At 38.3% G+C, this 17,720-nt stretch overlaps 2 long non-coding RNA genes across 3 annotated transcripts in view; one reads left to right on the forward strand and one right to left on the reverse strand.

Moving 5' to 3' along the window:
* Nucleotides 1–17,720, reverse strand: part of LOC144247147 (uncharacterized) — a 65,522-nt gene that overhangs the window by 14,108 nt on the left and 33,694 nt on the right. For both annotated transcript variants that reach the window (XR_013340843.2, XR_014958281.1), the window contains exon 4: nt 2,279–2,343. This is a non-coding gene — a long non-coding RNA (uncharacterized LOC144247147). The remainder of the gene's footprint in view (nt 1–2,278; nt 2,344–17,720) is intronic.
* LOC146766159 (uncharacterized) lies at nt 1,750–5,881 on the forward strand. Its single transcript, XR_014958282.1, has 3 exons — nt 1,750–1,863; nt 2,292–2,357; nt 5,046–5,881. It is a non-coding gene; the product is annotated as an uncharacterized LOC146766159 (long non-coding RNA).

Genomic DNA, 17,720 nt, shown 5'->3' on the forward strand with positions numbered 1-17,720 from the left:
ATATATTTGAGAATTTGGGGTTTGCTCTGAAGAATAAATGAATATTTTAAACTAACCAGAGAAGAACTTCAGTAGTTACACACAGCAGAATTCAGAGACATCAGCTGGAAAATGAATCATGACCTTACTTCTTCAAGCATTTAAAATACTGGAATTTTTCTAAGCATTTTGCTTTTGAAATGAGGAAGATGCAATAATTCAACTGTCGTCTTGCCTCTGTCAGTGTGAGCAGATTGTTTAGGACCAGGCAGTCGTGTGACCCTTTGCAATGACAATGCAGAAGCAGTGTCAGACAATTTCTTTGCCACAGCTTCTAGCACAGCTCTAACACACCTGGCTGCAGAGCTCTCCCCTCCCCACTCTGACTTTGCTGTGATGATGAAATACCACCAGGACTTAGCCAGCTGGATCCCATAAGATTTCTTTGCTGCTTACTCGGCCAAGACTTTGACAAGCTGGAAAAGGAAAAAAGGCCATGTCTTGGACAGATATACAGCTTCTGCTGTAACCTTGTGGTGTGGTCACAGGTGAAGTGACAACAGGGAAAAATTGGAGGACTGCATAGGAAGTGGCTTTTAAATCTTTTCAAACAGACACAATTTCATAGGGCTCAACCCGTTAAGACAGAGTGGGTGAGAAAGCAAAAGACTGTGGCTGCTTCATAAATGAGAAAAGAAAATATTTATGAGATCTTCTTTTTCTTTCTCCCTTCTCTATTCTTAGAATTAGGGGAGGCTTACTCTGATTTCTGACACCCTCACAGTTTGGGATGTTCACATAAGGAATTTCTATTCACTGTAGCAGGAGCCTTCCATACTCTGCACTCAGGAGGTTCTTCCATGGCTCCAAGGTTACAGCAGCCTTTGCAGGCTGATTCTGAGGTGTGTTCTGATGCAGGGTGCACTGCAGAAGTACCATCACAAACCAGTTTAAGGGGACGCTGGTAATGTGATTAAGGCACAGTAAGTGGGTGGCTGTTACAATGATTTTTTCTTCAATTTCAAGGAACACATGAAAGAGAATGCTAATTTTGTTGTCGCCGTTGTTTATTTTATAGCTTTCTGTACTACATAAACTCAAAGGAATGAAAATGTGCTGTATACTTTTCTCATGCTCAACTCTATCAAATCCCAGAGGATGTTTAAAAGAACACTTCAAAAATTGCAGGGTGATATCTGTGGTTTCTCAACTATTTCTTCATCTCATATGCTCAGAGACATAACCTGATGTGAATTTGTGAGCTCTCACTCATCAGGATTTATCACTGCAGCTCAGTTGCTACCTGTGCCTCCTCAGGAAGACTGTAATTTTTTTTCATTGCAAATGGATTGCCTGGGATAAATACCTGACTCTTAGCTTGTAGGCAGGGAAGGTCAATAACAACCTTTATACCTTTATAGAATCTTTCCATAAAAGGTGACAATAAATAACAGTTTAACCTCTAATCTATATTAACAGACTACCTTTATTTATTGTTTGACTTGTACAGAGACAGAGACAGGTAATCCAAAAGGAGCAGTCACAATAGCAGGTAATGACCTTCTTTTACAAGAATGAGCAAAACCCATTTCACTTCAGCATCATGCATGGGGCTATTTTGCAAAGAAACACTGTGTGTTAGTTGTTGAAACTTTTTCATGCATTCCCAGAAACAAACTACACTATTCTGAATATTTTCTTCTCTGTGCAGTAAATAAAGTCTTTCATGTTGACAATGCTAATATTATATTTTAAAATATATTTGCATTTGTGTTTTTTGTCATTTTTTATTGCATTTTATAAATCCCAGAGCAAAGACCCACTAAGCTCACTAAGAAAGCCTCGTTTCTTGGGATAGCATCATGCAGTGACCCAGGTGATCAGGTGGGATTTCAGTGGGGGTTACTGGCTGGGTCTGTGGGGACCTCATTTCAACCAGAATCCTGGATTGGAGTTCGGAGTACATGTCAGGAAGGTTAATTTTAAGTAGCTTTTAAAATGATTTCATATGAATGATATTCAAGGGTAAATATTCACAATGCAAAATAATCTTAATATATTTTAGTCCAATTAGCGCATTAAATTATTAGATAATTGTGGGAAAGTTGGGAAGGCGGAGCAAGAAAATAATTTTATCAGTACTTGTAATTCTGGGATATAACAAGGCCACTATAGCATTTTGGGGTAGAGTAAGAAATTACTAGTAAACATTTTTTAAGTTATGCACATGTTGTGTTCTATCTAATACATATTTTCTAATGGATGAACAAATATATATGATTAAGTTGTTTTTACTTACATTTATGTTTCAGTAATGCACAAGACAAGTAGCTGGAAAATTCTCTTCAACCTTAAATCATGTACCTGGAAATAAGAAGGTAATTTTTAGTTACAGGAAAATATCTGCTCGCTATTTAATTTGTTCCTAAATTACATCCTCTTGGTTTAAGAACATCTTAAAAGATCATTCAATTCATTTTTAGTCTCTTTTCTCACTAAGTGGAAGAATTGATTTCTAGATGATTTCTAAAGATTTTTTTCATCTTCTTACTACTTTATGAAGCCATTTGTAACATCAAATGGCAAAAACCTCTCGCATGAAGAAACTGAGGTGGCAGGTGAAGGATTATTAGAGTTGTAATTATGTGAGAGGGGTTTTTGAACGCACTGAGTGTAACTGAATGTAAATTCTGGGACAGTTTGCCTCATCTTAGTGTAGGAAATAGGAAAAGGAAGCTACAACAGTTCTGAGAACAGAAGATATTAATTTTCTTTTAAATTACTGAAGGAGTTTGATATCAGCTCTGTAAATGTACAGCGCATGTTTTTTTGACTTATTCTGATTAATAAGAATTTGCAACAGACCTGCTCAGCACTGTGGGAAAGGTCAGTGGTACTTTTTGAAAAGAAAGCCTTGGAAACACATTGGCCTTCCAAAACAGAGTAATGCAAAACTGCCACTCTTATTTTCCACCATTTTTGACTTTGCACTTCAGCTTTCTGATCCTCCTGTTTTCATCACGTGCAGATCCATTCTAATAAATTCCGTTACTTGGAACAATGAGGTTGAGCATGATTCAAATCCTGAACTAAATGCAAATCTATCAGCAGAAAAATGGATTTAGTGGTATGATAGGATTTGCAATATAAATATATTGCATTAAATATAAAGTTTAATTAAATAAATGAATATTGTAAGGACTGCCATTCAAGCTAGCATTGTAGCTGTGACTAATTAAACGCATGCACTGTGAGAACAGTGTGGATATCACATGCTGGTGCATTTGGAAGCAACATACAATATATATTTTTGCTTAATTTTGGACAAATGGTCAACCTCTGCAGAAGAGACATGTCTTTTTTTCAGAGTCAGCAATGCAGGTTTTGATGCCACAAATATTTAACTTTGTGACTGAAATAGTGAAGTCTTTTTCCTGAACAGATTTACCACAGGACTATTGCATTATTTCTTTGAAATTCAAAACAGAAGAAGAACAGATTTCAAATCATATCAGCAGCCAGATAAGTACAATCTTAATTGCAATATCAATATGGAACAACTTTAAAGCTTTATGGCTGTATAGTCCTTTGTGCTAACGTGGATCAGAGTAACACACAAAGGAGCTGGGCTACAAACCCAGGGCAATATTCCTATATTTCTGCTTGTTAATAATTCTTAGTTGCAGGGGGAAAAAATGATGCTGCTATTTTCCTATTCTTTTAATGGGAAAAGGGCTTTTATTTTGTTTGGTTTTGTTGTTTGTTTGGGTTTTCTGTCTAGCTCTTTGTGAGAAATACTACTTTGTACATACACAATTGAATTCAAATAATTAATTGATGTTTAGAAACATGGAAGACAATTGTGATTTTTTTTTCACTGCAAGCAAATAAATCCCACAGATACAGAAAATGTACCCCTGAGGAAACAAGTGTCCCATTTTCATTATGCCAAACAACTTTCTTGACAAATTGACAACATCTGCCAAACAAGATTTTGGCAATAGAATGCTTTAAAAGGCATTTTATAAGGCTATACAGTTCAAATTATTTACTCTTAAGTGAAGTATTTGTAGCAACTAGGGAGAAAGGAAAGAGGAGGGAAGTGTTTCTTCTGTATGAATCCCTTTTTTTCACTGCTGACCAAGGAAAGTGAGTGCAGGCAGATTTGAATTGCTGTGATTGCACGCAAACAGCACCTGCCTCCATTTGCCACAGCCATATAAGAATTTGAGACAAAAATTTAATTGCTCAACATTTCCAGAATCCATAACAACAGGTCATGACTAAATACTGCTCTCCTCTAATTTAAACTTTAATTTAAAGGAGGACCATCCTCATACTTGAATTTAAGTGCAAATTGAAACCATTGAATTTAGCTTGCCTTTCTTCTAAGTAATGTATTACTTAGAAGAAAGGCAAATGTATTTTCTTTAATGCTTCTTCTCAAGTAGAAATAGAAACTGAAATCAAAACTGACTCATGGAGTCCTAGGGAAGGAAGGATTTTACTTACAACACTTTAAAATTAATTGGAAAACTTCCTAAATATCAGTGACATTTCCAAAAATGCTGAAGAGTTCTGCTGTGGGATATAAAAGTAACTATCTTGCATTTAGCTCATCTGTCTTTCAAAGATATTTATCTGAAACTTTGGACAAATTTAGACAAAATATTGATAACTGTCAAAGATTGTCATGCAAAACTAGACATTATTTTCTTTGAAGGTCATTAAAATTTTAATGTTGCAGATAATTAATATGACCCATTTCTTTATTTGAAATCAATTATAATATTTAACATATTCAGCATACACCACTAGAAAAGGTCATCTGCTCTTTGGCTAGATGGGATTCTCTCGTAACCCAAGAAATGCTAATAATGCTGATCCTAAAAAAAATAGTTTCAAAAATGACACAATTGAAATTTGAAAATAAATGTGTTCATGTTTCCACTTATATGCTGCAGTACTTCCTAATCATGTAACAGTGTCACTTCTGCACACAACAAGCCATCAACTATTTTTATTTTGACCTGAGCCTTCACACAAAGTATTAATTTACTTTGCAGCATAATGGAACCTGTTCTGCTGTCACCACAGAGAGCTACTGTGCACTGCACCAGAAAGAGAGATGACAGAAATTCCAGCAGCAGCAGAATTTAAATGTCTTGCCTGTAATTTTGTTCAGTAGCATCTTTGTACAGCTGACATGTGAAATATGGCTTTAGCTTTTTAGACAACAAATGACATTTGATTTTGCTAAGAAGGCTTAGCAAGGGAAAGGCATATTAAAAATGTCACTTGTGTTACCACAGAGGTGTCCTCTGAAAATGAGCCTAAATATATATGGAATATTTTAATACTTAGAATTTTTTTCCAAAAATGCCATTAAACAATTCCAGTTTTTCCCTTCTGGAAATGCAGGCAAGTGCTCTGACCTAGTTTTACGCATTTATTTCTCCATTATTATTTTACCCCAGCCCTCCCAATTCAGTGGACTTGGAAAATGCCAAAAAAATGAACTAATCTCTGAGAAGACAATGAAAAGCACAGCAAAACCTGAGCACATTTCTATCCCATTTCATAGAGTACTAAGTCAAGTGCATTTTGAACTTCCAAAAGTTAAGCATCCTGTGGCATAGGAGAACCTATTTGAATATCAAAGACCAGTTTTACTGAATTAAAAACATAAACATAGTTGTTTGGAAAGACTGAAAGGTATATTTTTTTTAATTTATCAATATCATAATAAGATTTCCTTAAAAACAGATGAACTTCAAATGTCCTTATCATTAGCATGCTGGTATTTTCCAGTACTTGTATTTGCTGGCAACCTTTTTGTCCTTCCAGGAGAGAACACTTGTACTTATTTACACAAAATAAAGATAGCTTCACTTTGTAAGTTTAATATTTTGGGCAAGCAGTAATTTACCAGTCTGTTAGCCAGTCTTAGCAGGAAATAGTCCTAGTGCTGATCACAATGAGATGACTCGTGGTCTCAGCTCATTTTGAGAAGTTTACTAAACATGTTATCTCTAGCACAGGGCTGATGTAATGTTTATAAGTTCAGTCTGTCCTGTTTTGCCATTGCTGGTAATACTCTTGTTACCAAAACAGCCTAAAAGTCTTTTCTTCATCATAACCTTCTGAAGGTCACATACAGATGATGTTTCATCATGATTGATATTTGAAACACATTTTTAAAGAGAAATTCCCCACGATGTCAAAACACCTCCCTGAATTTAAAACTTTAGTTCTTACTTATGATAAAGCTTGAACAACTTGATACTCCAGAAAGCTTTTAACTCATCACCTGATCTGTAAGTAAAATCCATTTTGTCTAAATAATGAATATATCAAGTCATATGATGGGTTATCTATATGACTACAAATATTTACTTAACATTATAGTTAGATGAGCAACTACATTTGTTAACATAAGGATCAATACACGTCCTTGTGCTAAGACTGACATAATCACAGAGGAAAAACTCTATTTATAGATTAGAAGAAAAGAGAAAAAACTCTGCAGCCTGATTAACCTATTTTGTCAAGGTTTGTTAATACTCTTTTTACACTCAATACATTTTTCATTTCAAACTGCTTTTAGAGTGTTTAAATTGTGACTGTGATCCTGTCACACACACTTTAATTTCTAGGCTTGTAGCCTATCAGTTTAACTGAACTCAGTGTGATCCTGACACTCCAGGCTGCAGTGATTCCATCACTTCTGTACTGACAAGGGGATCTCTGCTCATGTGTCACCATCTGGGACCTGACTAGAAATGCTGCAATGGAAAATCAACCCAGCTCCTCAGCCCTCAGCTGAGCCATGTCAGGGGGTATTGTTTGTACCAATGTTCCTTTAATCCTTCTTCACCTCAAGTAAGAAATTACAACTTAATGTGCATATCAGGAAGATCTGATGGATAGGGAAGTACAATTTTTAGTACTGTTCAGAATAAACCAACACTTTCAAATTTCTCAGCATTATACATATATAGAATATTTATTACATGGAAGCTCACCACTGCTCTCATGCTCCAGTACAGCAGGAATGAGTAAGAAGTCATAGGGCAAGTTCTGTCTTCAAGATCTCATCAACTTCTCTAATTACCTCCATAGATGGAAACTTCTTTCCAAGACAGACTTTCTTGGATTGTGCAAATGTCTTTGGTTTTTTTCCCTACCTTTTGCCTGTGATTAAGGTCCTCAGGAACCTCCTTCAATACTTCACTAGGAAGTGAAGTATTGCCATGTACACCATCTTTTATCATTTTTTGCCTCAGCTGCTTCACATGTTGGGATCCCAAGTCTATGTCTAAACCAACAGAACTTAGCTCTGTGTCTGATATCTAAAAAGGTCAGAGTTGTGCTACTTCAGAAGCACTGAATATGCAGTAAGAGAATGAGACCATGTAAACAAAATGTTCCATTGCCAAGAAACAGAAAGTGAGATGACAAATTGTATAACTTACTATTACTAATTATACTTATCTAATTATTATTGTACCAGCAAAATATATCTTATCTTAAAGCAATAGAAACAGTTGCATAAGTTATTGCATAATGCAATACTAGCTACTTTCAAGCCTACAATCTCTACAGACATTTCTACCAATTAGATCACACAAGTATTTGATGAGCCCAGATAATCTGATAAAGTCACATTACATTTTACATCTTTGCAGAACTAGCACTGAAAATTAAAATTTTGTTTGACAGAATCACTATATAACATTTCTGCAAAAACCTATTTGGCTCTGTTGAAATCAAATATCCTTTTGTTTACTCCTATCAAATTCTGTGACAGAAACAACTTGTTACTAATTAATAATGCAACAATACTGCATATTATTTGATTCCTATTCTGATAGGTTTTTCTAGTATAGATATAAAAATGCAAGCATGGAAAGAGATTTTAGATCCTCACTCTGTCATACAAGTGTGAATATACAAGTTTTTGATTAAATTGTACTTTAGTGAGAACTTTCTTTAATAATAAAATTTTGCCTTCCATCTTGTTCAGTCTCAGCTCAGGAAAAGGAGTGTCCTGACGATGTCCATGTGCCCATTCTGAACCAGCAGTGAGTGTTGTTACTGAAGGTCATTTCCTGCTTCTTCACAGTTTGGTACCAACCCAGACCAACCTTGTTTAGCCTGAAATCAGACAGTGCTGAAGCTCAGGGGCATATGGCTTCAAGCAAGATGAATGGACACTCATTAAGTTGTTTTGTGTAATTGCAGGTTAAAAAGAAACATAATAAGTAAAACAGCTCGGTTTGCAGATGCTGAGTTCACAGCTTCTGCTTTTCTTTACTGATGCATAGTCCTAATGCACACAAAAATTTGAGCTTTCCTGTCTTAAGAGTGCAACACACTGGTTCAGGGAAATAAGACACAGGGGAGGTTAGAATAGAAGAGCTGAAATGTAACACAAATAAACAGATACTCTACAGATCCTCCTAAATATCAGGAGGTGCTTAGGCTCACACTGGATGTGTTTCACCAGGATATCAGCAGATATTGAAATTCAGTGTGCATGAGCAACATTCCCACTGAACGTTAATTTGTCAAGGCAGGAAAACCAGGAACTTTGTATGAACTTCTGAAAACCGATAAAGCTCATATGAAAAGTGTCTGAATCTCAACAACATTTTCATGTGAGGTGTCTGAGCAAGTTTTCCCTTGGTGTCCACAGAAAATCTGAACAGCATTGCTCTACACTGCTCTACAGATGATAGAAAAATTCCAACAAGAGTACACTTGGCTTACAAAGACATCAACGTGTCTGTGTACACATTGACTCAAAGAAATCTCTGGAAAACTCAGCTCCCCCTGAAATATAAAACATAGAACAGAGACTTTAAAAAATGCCTGTTTGTTACCAGTTGTCATTATGTCCCTAGTTTGAGAGTCCCCATGGAAATTTTCCTTATTTCTTCATGGATTGAGGCCTGGCACAGGCTGCTCAGGGCAGTGCTGGAGTGCCTTTAATGAAGGCATGTAACAGACATGTGGCTGTGCCACTTGGGAACATGATTTAGTGGTGGCCTTGGCAGTGCTGGGTTAATGGCTGGACTCAGTGATCTTGGAGGTCTTTTCCAAAATAAAGTATCCTATGATTCTTTTTATCTATTACTCCCCTCTCTAGTAAACAGACCTTAAAGAGGAAATATATGAGACCAACATCACAGGAGTGATGGGCAGCTGCTGAACACAACTCTCTATTCAGTATTTATTTTACTATAATTATGCACCAGTATCCTAAGGCACAAGGACATATGTTAATATTTTCAACTTGCAGGTCTCTAAGAAGTTTGGAGCAACACAAGTGAAAAGATCCTTCCAACTTAGTGAGCAAAAGTTGAAAGGCAGGAAAGCTGCTGAAGTCACATGGCCTTGAGGAACAAGGCAAAGCTATTCTGCACTAGGGAAAGGAAAAGAGGTTGAACTCAGTTAAGCTCTTGCCACAAAGAAAGAAAAAATATGTTTGTGCAAAATAACAGTGTCAGTAAACAGGATTAATTTTCAAGAAGAAGCTTATGCTTTTTATTCCAGCAGACCAGGAATAAAAACTATTTTAAAATACATTATTCCATATTTGAAATCAAAGTCAATCAAGCTCTTGAGGTCTTTTGGGTTTGTTTGTTTTTTTTCGGGGGGGGGGGGGTGCTTTTCTCTAGCTGAAGGCCTAATCAGGCATAGGCTGATCTATAGGGAACAAGCATTTAATCATTTAAAAGTAAAGTAAATGTTCAGCTTTCTATCAGACAATCAATGAAAAAGGGGAATTCTTTTTCACAGTCAGTTATAAACACTTCTAGTTCATTTTTTGCTTGGATTTTTGCTTATATTTAGTGGTGTTTACTCATTCCATGTGCCTGTTTTTATAGAAGGAACACAAGAATACTTGAAAATCTGCATAAGGAAGTACAGTATGGGGGGCCTGGAAATTTTGCATACAGAAAGACAAGCCAAGGAGTAATTCTACCTACTCTTAAAAAAAATAAATGCATGGGCCACTGCCTATTTTTTAGGAATTTTAGAAAGTACCAGAAAAGGACATTGGTTTATTTGGTATATAATATTAAGAATACATTTTTCTCCTATATTTAGTAACACTACTCCCTGCAATGGGGTGGTTTTGAGGTTCATTGGCATTAGCCATTCCATGGACATTTGCTCAGTGAAGTACAATTCCCAGTTTCCAGTCAAGGCAGACAGACTGGAGATCCCTTCAGGAGCCCACGGTTCCTGTCAGAGCAGCTGGAATGGAAAGTTCTCCTGCAAAGGGAGCCCTGACTGTGGCATGGCTGTGCCAGGTGCCAGTCACTCCCACCTCGCTGCCAGCCAGGAGCTCTCTGCCAGCCTTGGCACCAGTGGCACAGAAGCTTCACCAGCCACTGGCTCTGGGGCCACTCCTGACTGCACAGCTGGGGCTTGAAACACACCCTTGAGGACAGGCAGCAAATATTCTAAAACTACATGGAAAAATGGAAACCTTTGCCTCTGGTCCAGGGAGCAGAAGCTCTGTTAAAATTTCTAGCACCAGAAATCACTCTCAGCACACTTCTGCTTCTCTAGGATCCCCTTGGAATAGACATGGGGAGCAGAAGGAGAGAGGACAGATGGCTAAAATGTCTTATATCCTGTCAATCTGAGCCTTACAGTGGCACAACAACATATGAGGCCTAAGCAGCTCCTTCTTTTGTTCCAGTCTGTTTGTCTCTGATGAACACACTGTACTTTAAATTGATTCCCAGAACAATGAATAAAAAATGAGCAATTAGTCAACCTACTTCACCTGACTGTATTCCCACCACTGTCCATCTGGTCTCATGCTAAACAATCCAATTAAGAGAGACTCTTGCACACAGCCACTCCAGTAACTTTCCTTTTTGATGTTACCTTCCTCCCCAGTTATCAGAAGCAATTTCTGTCAGTGTCTCCCTCCTCTATGCTTATACTTTGCATGTCCTTCACAGCACTTGTTCTAACCACCTGTATTCCTATCTTGCCAACAACAGACACATTTAGTTCTCTTAAAGCAAACATTTCAAATGAGACACTGCAGATGGGAGAAATCGTGAGGCAGCCAGGGCTCTGCACTACAGGTTGGGTCAGTCACTGTGTACTCACCACTCTGGAGCAGAAGGACCATGACTGTGTTGTGCAAGACAGCTGGTCAATACCAGAGCACTGAGATGGGCACTGGAAACAGGATTCTTCCCATTCTGCAAATTAATTCTCTGTTCAAAACTAAACAGACTGATGTTTGTAAGAAAGCAACCCTATTTCTACTCATAGCCATTGGCTCTTCTGCACATAATCCTCTAAATCTTTCATGGAGTTAGAATTGAGTAATTAAGTCATTTGCAAGGACTTGCATGGTCAATTCATTTTGGAACATCTGAAACACAAAGATGGCTTTGAAATGCTCATGTCTAAGCTGTTTATTTCCATAAGAAACAAATTTTTATTAAAAAGTTATTTTCTTTCCAGTAACTGCATAAAGCCCCCCAAGCATGTTACGTACCCTCAAGAGGGCAGCATGGTATTTGAAAATTCACCTTACAAAGGGAATAATGCCTTGGCATAAGAACAGGCTCTAATGATAGCATGGAATTAATGTTGCTGTAAACATTAATTATTTAAAAAATAGGTGAAAAAGGAGGTAAGTCTATGGCAGGGCCTGTCTACATATCACCTGTCCATTGCAGCTGTTCATGTAGCATCACAGGGATTACAGAAGCAGCTGATGCAGCACAGCAGTTTCCATGCCAGCTCTTGTTTAACCAATCCCAACTGTGAGCAGTCTATTCAAAACTGTGGTGGCATTGTGTGTAGAGCAAGGAGCAGCCAAGATCTGTGATAGTGATAGCTGTGCCTGCAAGTGGTAGTAACTCTGTTCATGCTTTCCAAGGTACAGAGAAATTAAGGATTAAAGGAACACTGACTACAAGGTGATCCCTTGTAGTATGGTTGGCTTTCATGGCACTGCATCATTTTGTCCTTCAATAAAAGTATTGTTTCATCACAGAAAACTTTTTTTCCCTCTCTCTTTATATAAAAATTCCAGTGCAGATCTAGTCTTCACAAATTTATATGTTCTGATTCTTGTATCAACATTATCAATTAGCCCTTACACTGCTTCTGTTTTGTTTAATTAAATGTGTTTCTGTCTTTCATACTATGAAAAAATCTTCCAATTCCTTGACCATTTTAGTAAAAATTCTCTCTGCCTGTTCCCATGTAAATCTTGTCTGAGCAGGGATAATAACTGCATTCCAGGTGAACAATCCCTGTCACTGTCCTTAATATTTCTTCAAGTATTCTTCAAGTACTGCTACTGGAAATTCATCATGTCACCACGTGCTTTTTCGAGCACTGATGACTTAGGGATGGCAATGGTAGCATGTACTTGGAAGACTTGGAGAAGGAACAAGCTTGGGAGTCAGCTGCAGGTACAGGCTCAGCTTCTGCCATCACTGTGCAGCAGGCCAAGACAAACAAGATTGTATCTCCCATACCTCATTTTAGAGTGGTGATAATATCCACCATACGGTACCACAGCTATAAAACTATATGGAAACATAATACCATATATCTTAACTGGATACTTTTTGGCTCACTGAAGTAGTGCCTCTGCTGTAATTCCCTCAGTAATGTCCAAGGTCAGCTGAGTGCTTTGATACTGGTATATCACTGCATAACCCATAGCACATCATTTATTACAAGAAGTTCTTTACCCAATTGAATTTTCCAAAACAAAACTTCTCTCATTCCAGAAAAATGCTTAGTTGATTTATTCCTTAAATTGGTGCGATTAATTTAATCATAAATCCTGTGTACTAAGGAGAAAATTTCTAACAGCGCTTCTACAACTACTGCTACTTAACATGCTTCTACCACCCAAATGTAGTACATTGCAAAATAAAAATTCTTTTTTTCCTGATTTTCTGCAGTGATTTTTTGTTGTTATTTTTGGGTTTGTTTCTGAGAAAGCATTTGACCTGAAACACAATGGATTACTCCTGTTATCAGTCAAGTGCCCAGTGATTGCACAATGGAATAATCTGAAACATTTTCCATATGGTCAGGATCTTCTACATGATATCCATCCCAAATGTATCAAATCTTCCCAGGTTATTTGTGCTCAGCATGGTGTGTTTTGACCCTGCAGGGAATTATCTATGGACTGACCAAGCCACCCTTGACAGGGGACATTGAAATGGCATCAAACCCCTGCAGTGCTGGGTCAGTAGGAGCTGGGCAAGTGCTAAACCCTCCCAGAGAGCAGTGCCCTGCTCCTCTGTGCATCCCGGGGTAAGCTGCATTTGCTGCCCTGCCAGCCTGAATCCTGCTACACACAACCTGTTTGTGATCTGGGGGAGATAAGCAGTGCTACAGGGGAAGAGGAGCTGACTCCACACTCTTTGGTCTTGTGCTCACATCTAGCAATCAATTTCCTCTCTCCCTGAGAACATGAAATAACACCCTGTGAAACAACACAACATCTGCAGTATCTGGCATTGCACAGCATCCTAAACACAGAACATTTCATCCAGTCCTTGGCCTAGGAGCTCGGTGAGGCTGGATACCAATTCCAGCTATCCTGACACACAGCTTGAGAAAACACAGAATTTGAGCAAGGACTCAAGGTTAAAGATGTTCTATCTCATGCATGTGGTGCAGTTCAGCAGCTAACACAGTTAACACAAAGGAAAATGCAATAACAAGTTCCTTTCTCCTATTCCTTGTTCACCAGACTGTTTGCAGGCTCATTTCATTTCTGAGAATCTAGCACTGCTTCTTCTCTAAGTAGGAATTTGTCCTGCTCTCCTAAATTTCATTGGGGGAACCTGTTGTAAGACTTCTGCATTTCAAATAGTAATTCAATTAGATACTCTTAATTTTATAAGGTTTCTACACATGTAATGAGTGATTTGATGAGAAATAAAGTGAGTACTGAAAAACTTTCAGAATGAATCACCTTAGAGCTGAAAAAAGATAAAAGACACCTGACTTAAAAAAGGAACAATATTTTCATGACTGACCTACACAAGTGGGCTCTGCAATTATGTAAGTTCCAGGAATTTATAGGTAGATCTTCTACATGCCTGGATCACTGATTCATTCTGGTATTGTTTAATACTCCTGCTTCTTGTAATGTATGGACTGTGCAGATGCAACCTACAACCTTGTTGACATTTAGCTGACTCCTCTAAGATTCTGATTCAGAGATCAGTTTTCTTGCAAGGAAGGATGAGCACACTCCCATGAGCACACTAATCCATCTATGGATTAGTTCTCACAGCTTTTTTATCTAGTTGAGAAATGAAAAGAGAAAAAGTGACAGATGGTGACTCTTCAGAATAGATCCCTAACTCAGACCTGCAACACCAGAACAGCTCTTCTGATATGACTCCATGCAGGTGGGGAAATTCCAGCTGGAAAAGGTTCTTTTTTTAGCTGATCTTTGTGTTTCATTGCCCCATGCACACAGCATTATTCAGATACACAAGGGATGTAAATATTATGCCATTTGCCTATGTGCAGTTAGACTGTGGTAGTGAAAAACCATGAGGGTGGCATTACTCAGTATCAGGCACTGTCATCATTTATCCTGTTGAGGAGCTGCACACTGCAAGCTTGGTCTTACACTTCTCTCACTCCCCAAACTCCTCCTGAGTCAGATTCAGCGTGTAACCATGTTTTTGTTTTGCCCCTTTTTGTTTTGCCAGGTGACAAATCTTAAAACTGTATCCTCTGGAAAGAACTGGCAGAAAGATACAGCTCAGTCATCTTTCCCTCCATCCCCAACACACGTGGTGTGGTGAGGTTACTGTTTCCTGACTGGAGAACCGCTCAGTCTTCCCAGCTGCAGGACACAAAGCTCCTTCTCCCCAGTATGTGCTGCCCCAAACCTGTACTGGAAGTGGAGCAAAGCCAAACCAGCCCCTTGTTTTCATGCTTCAATCCAAGTGCCTGGACTCTACATCCATCTGCCCCCTCCTGCTCCCAACCCCAAGTTCTACATGACTAGACTCTTCCCTTTCCTGGCAGTTAGCAGGTTTTACACTGCATTATTTATTACCTTGAGAAAAAAAAAAAAAATCAAAGGTTCTTCACTGAAAAACATTAAGTAAGTAAGCCAGCAGCAACAGCAAAAAAAGTTTTCTACATTTAAGGCAGACATGACTTCCTTTATTTGTTTATATATCTATATATCTATATATAGATATTCTGATCAGAGGGCTCAGCTAAGTAGTTTAGTGGTGCCTACTGACTTCTGTTAAAGTCTTCTTGGTATTATTATTAGATAAAATTAAATCAAACAGAAGGCTTCTATATGATGAAAAAGATCTCAGGCTGGAGTGTGAAAGAGATAATAAATGGTTTTTGCACCCTGTCCTTCAAATACTGAAAGGAACATGTCAAAAAACACTCCAAAACACTCAAATTGGGAGTGCACATTGGAAAAGGAGATGGAGAAAAGTAGGCTCTGAAAAGCAGGCTCTTTCTTTCAGTAGGCTCTGAAAGAAAGATCATAGGGCAAAATAATACAGATTAGCAAAAATTCTGTAGGAGTCCTGTTTCTTAACATGTGTTAAGATTTCTATCATCACTGATGTTAATAATTGACATGAAGTACAGTGGGAGTTAGATAACAGCAGGAACATTCAGGCCAGGACTAACTTCATTTTCCAGTGGTGTGAGGCACTGGGTAATGGGGAAATGCACAACCATGTCAGAGATGATCATACTACACCGAGTTAAACCTCGAGGAATTTTATTCTGTCTAGAAAATGATTCCTGCTTGTGTCATCCAACAGCATGTGCTCTTCAGAGGAGTAAAAAGAACAGGAAGTTAATTTTGTGTTCATGAAAGGGAGGAATTAATAGCAAAGCCTTAAGTCAGATATAAGCTGCATGGGTATTGTGCAAGCCTCATCACACAGCACTGCCATCTCACCTCAATTTATGATCTGGAACACAGCAACTTTTACAGCTTTTATCTGGAACTGCAAATTGTACAATGACTTTATAAATACAAGGGAAAGAGGTAAAAGCTCCAAATTTCTTTTGGTCCTTCACCTAGCTCAAGTATAAGCTGGACACATTCTGATGACACACTGCACCTCCAGACTCTGCAGATTGCACTGCTGGTATCTGAATTCAGGGCTTCAATACAGTCACTCCATCTTCTCTGAACTCAGAATTCATATGGAGGCCAAGATGAGCTTTCTAGCATGGGCAAGTACAAATAAATGAGTTGGATTAACTTGAGCATGGGTGATGCCTTGAGAGGCTACCTAGAACAGAAGCTGGACAGTGTTAAAGGAATGAAGTAGGTATTTATTAAAAAGGCCTTCAAAGGATACACCTTGGGCAGTGCAAGAGCCTGGCCGAGGTTACAATCAAGATGGACTCAAGATGGATGAGAGGTCATGAGTTTTCACACTTTTGTAAGTTTTAGGCCATTTAAATATTGGATTTAATTGTCCAATGACAGCTCCAGGTTATGAAGACCCATCCTCCCTGATTGCTCTCCTCAATTCGCTGTTGCTTCCACTTTTTGGGCCTGAAGCTGCAATGGTGTCCTTGGTTCTCAGGCTGGAAAAGGAATGTTTTGTGTGACTGAACTGTGAGGAGAACTTGCTAACACTTCATATGAAGTTCAGAATTATATATTAATGCAGTAGAGGATCTGGAAAATATGAAAGCTAAAACTTAAGGCATCATGGGCAAGAGGTGTGAGATTGTGTGGGCAGGCTATATTTTAATTTTCACCATGTTATCTGACAGGAGTTCTCACAGACTTCCAGAAAATCCCAGCCCGTGAAATCAGTGTCCTCTGAGTGCAGCTTTCCAGCCCCCAGAACTCACCACAGAGAGGGAAATCTGCCTTTTGCCTGCCAGGCTCTGCTTTCTAGTTCATACCACCAAAAGCAAGCTCAAACCAGAGGTGAATCTACTTCATGATACATCAAACGGCTATCACTGTTATTTGTCCTGTATGTTCTTATCTCACAGTTTGCAATTAATCACCACCCTGGAAATCAAACACTAAGCTATTTGTACATTCTCTTTGAAAATACATTTCAATTTCCTTTTACTTGAACTGCCCTGTCCTTTGCCACACCTGCTGAGTGCATCAATCTGCACAGCACACTCTGGATATGCCTGAGGAGTCTGATGACTCACACGAGACAGAGAGAACATAATCACTACAGAGGAAACACAAGGCTGAAAAGTGTGATGCAATTACATACAGAGGGATGTGTGATCATTAGCAAATAACCACATTTGCATGGTGAAGATAGTTAACAGTATGTAACTGAAGATGAGGTTCTGTTCTCTGAAATACAAAGTTCTCTTCAGGGCATGACCACATCAGCTACATGAACACCAAGTCTGTATTAAACACCAAAATCCTGTGCAGGAAAACTGTAAATCTAATTTCATCTATTTGATATATAGAAACATTTTTTTATGCATGTTAGCTTAGCCTTTGTGAATTCTAGGTTTATTTTATTCTAAGGTGTTGGAATCTAACTTATTCTCTTCTGTTTGGAGGGATTTTGTACTTTGCAGAGAAGACAATTGGGAGAGGCTGATTTTATGGGAACAGCAGGGCACATGGACTGGTCTCCTATCTAACATTTACAGGGAAGGTTTCCCTGGTTTCAGCACAGCTCACAGATACAGTTGAAGGTACAGCATATTTCTCAGTACTG

The sequence above is a fragment of the Lonchura striata genome, chromosome 13 (assembly GCF_050655825.1).
Source record: "Lonchura striata isolate lonStrDom1 chromosome 13, ASM5065582v1, whole genome shotgun sequence".
Classification (NCBI taxonomy): domain Eukaryota; kingdom Metazoa; phylum Chordata; class Aves; order Passeriformes; family Estrildidae; genus Lonchura; species Lonchura striata.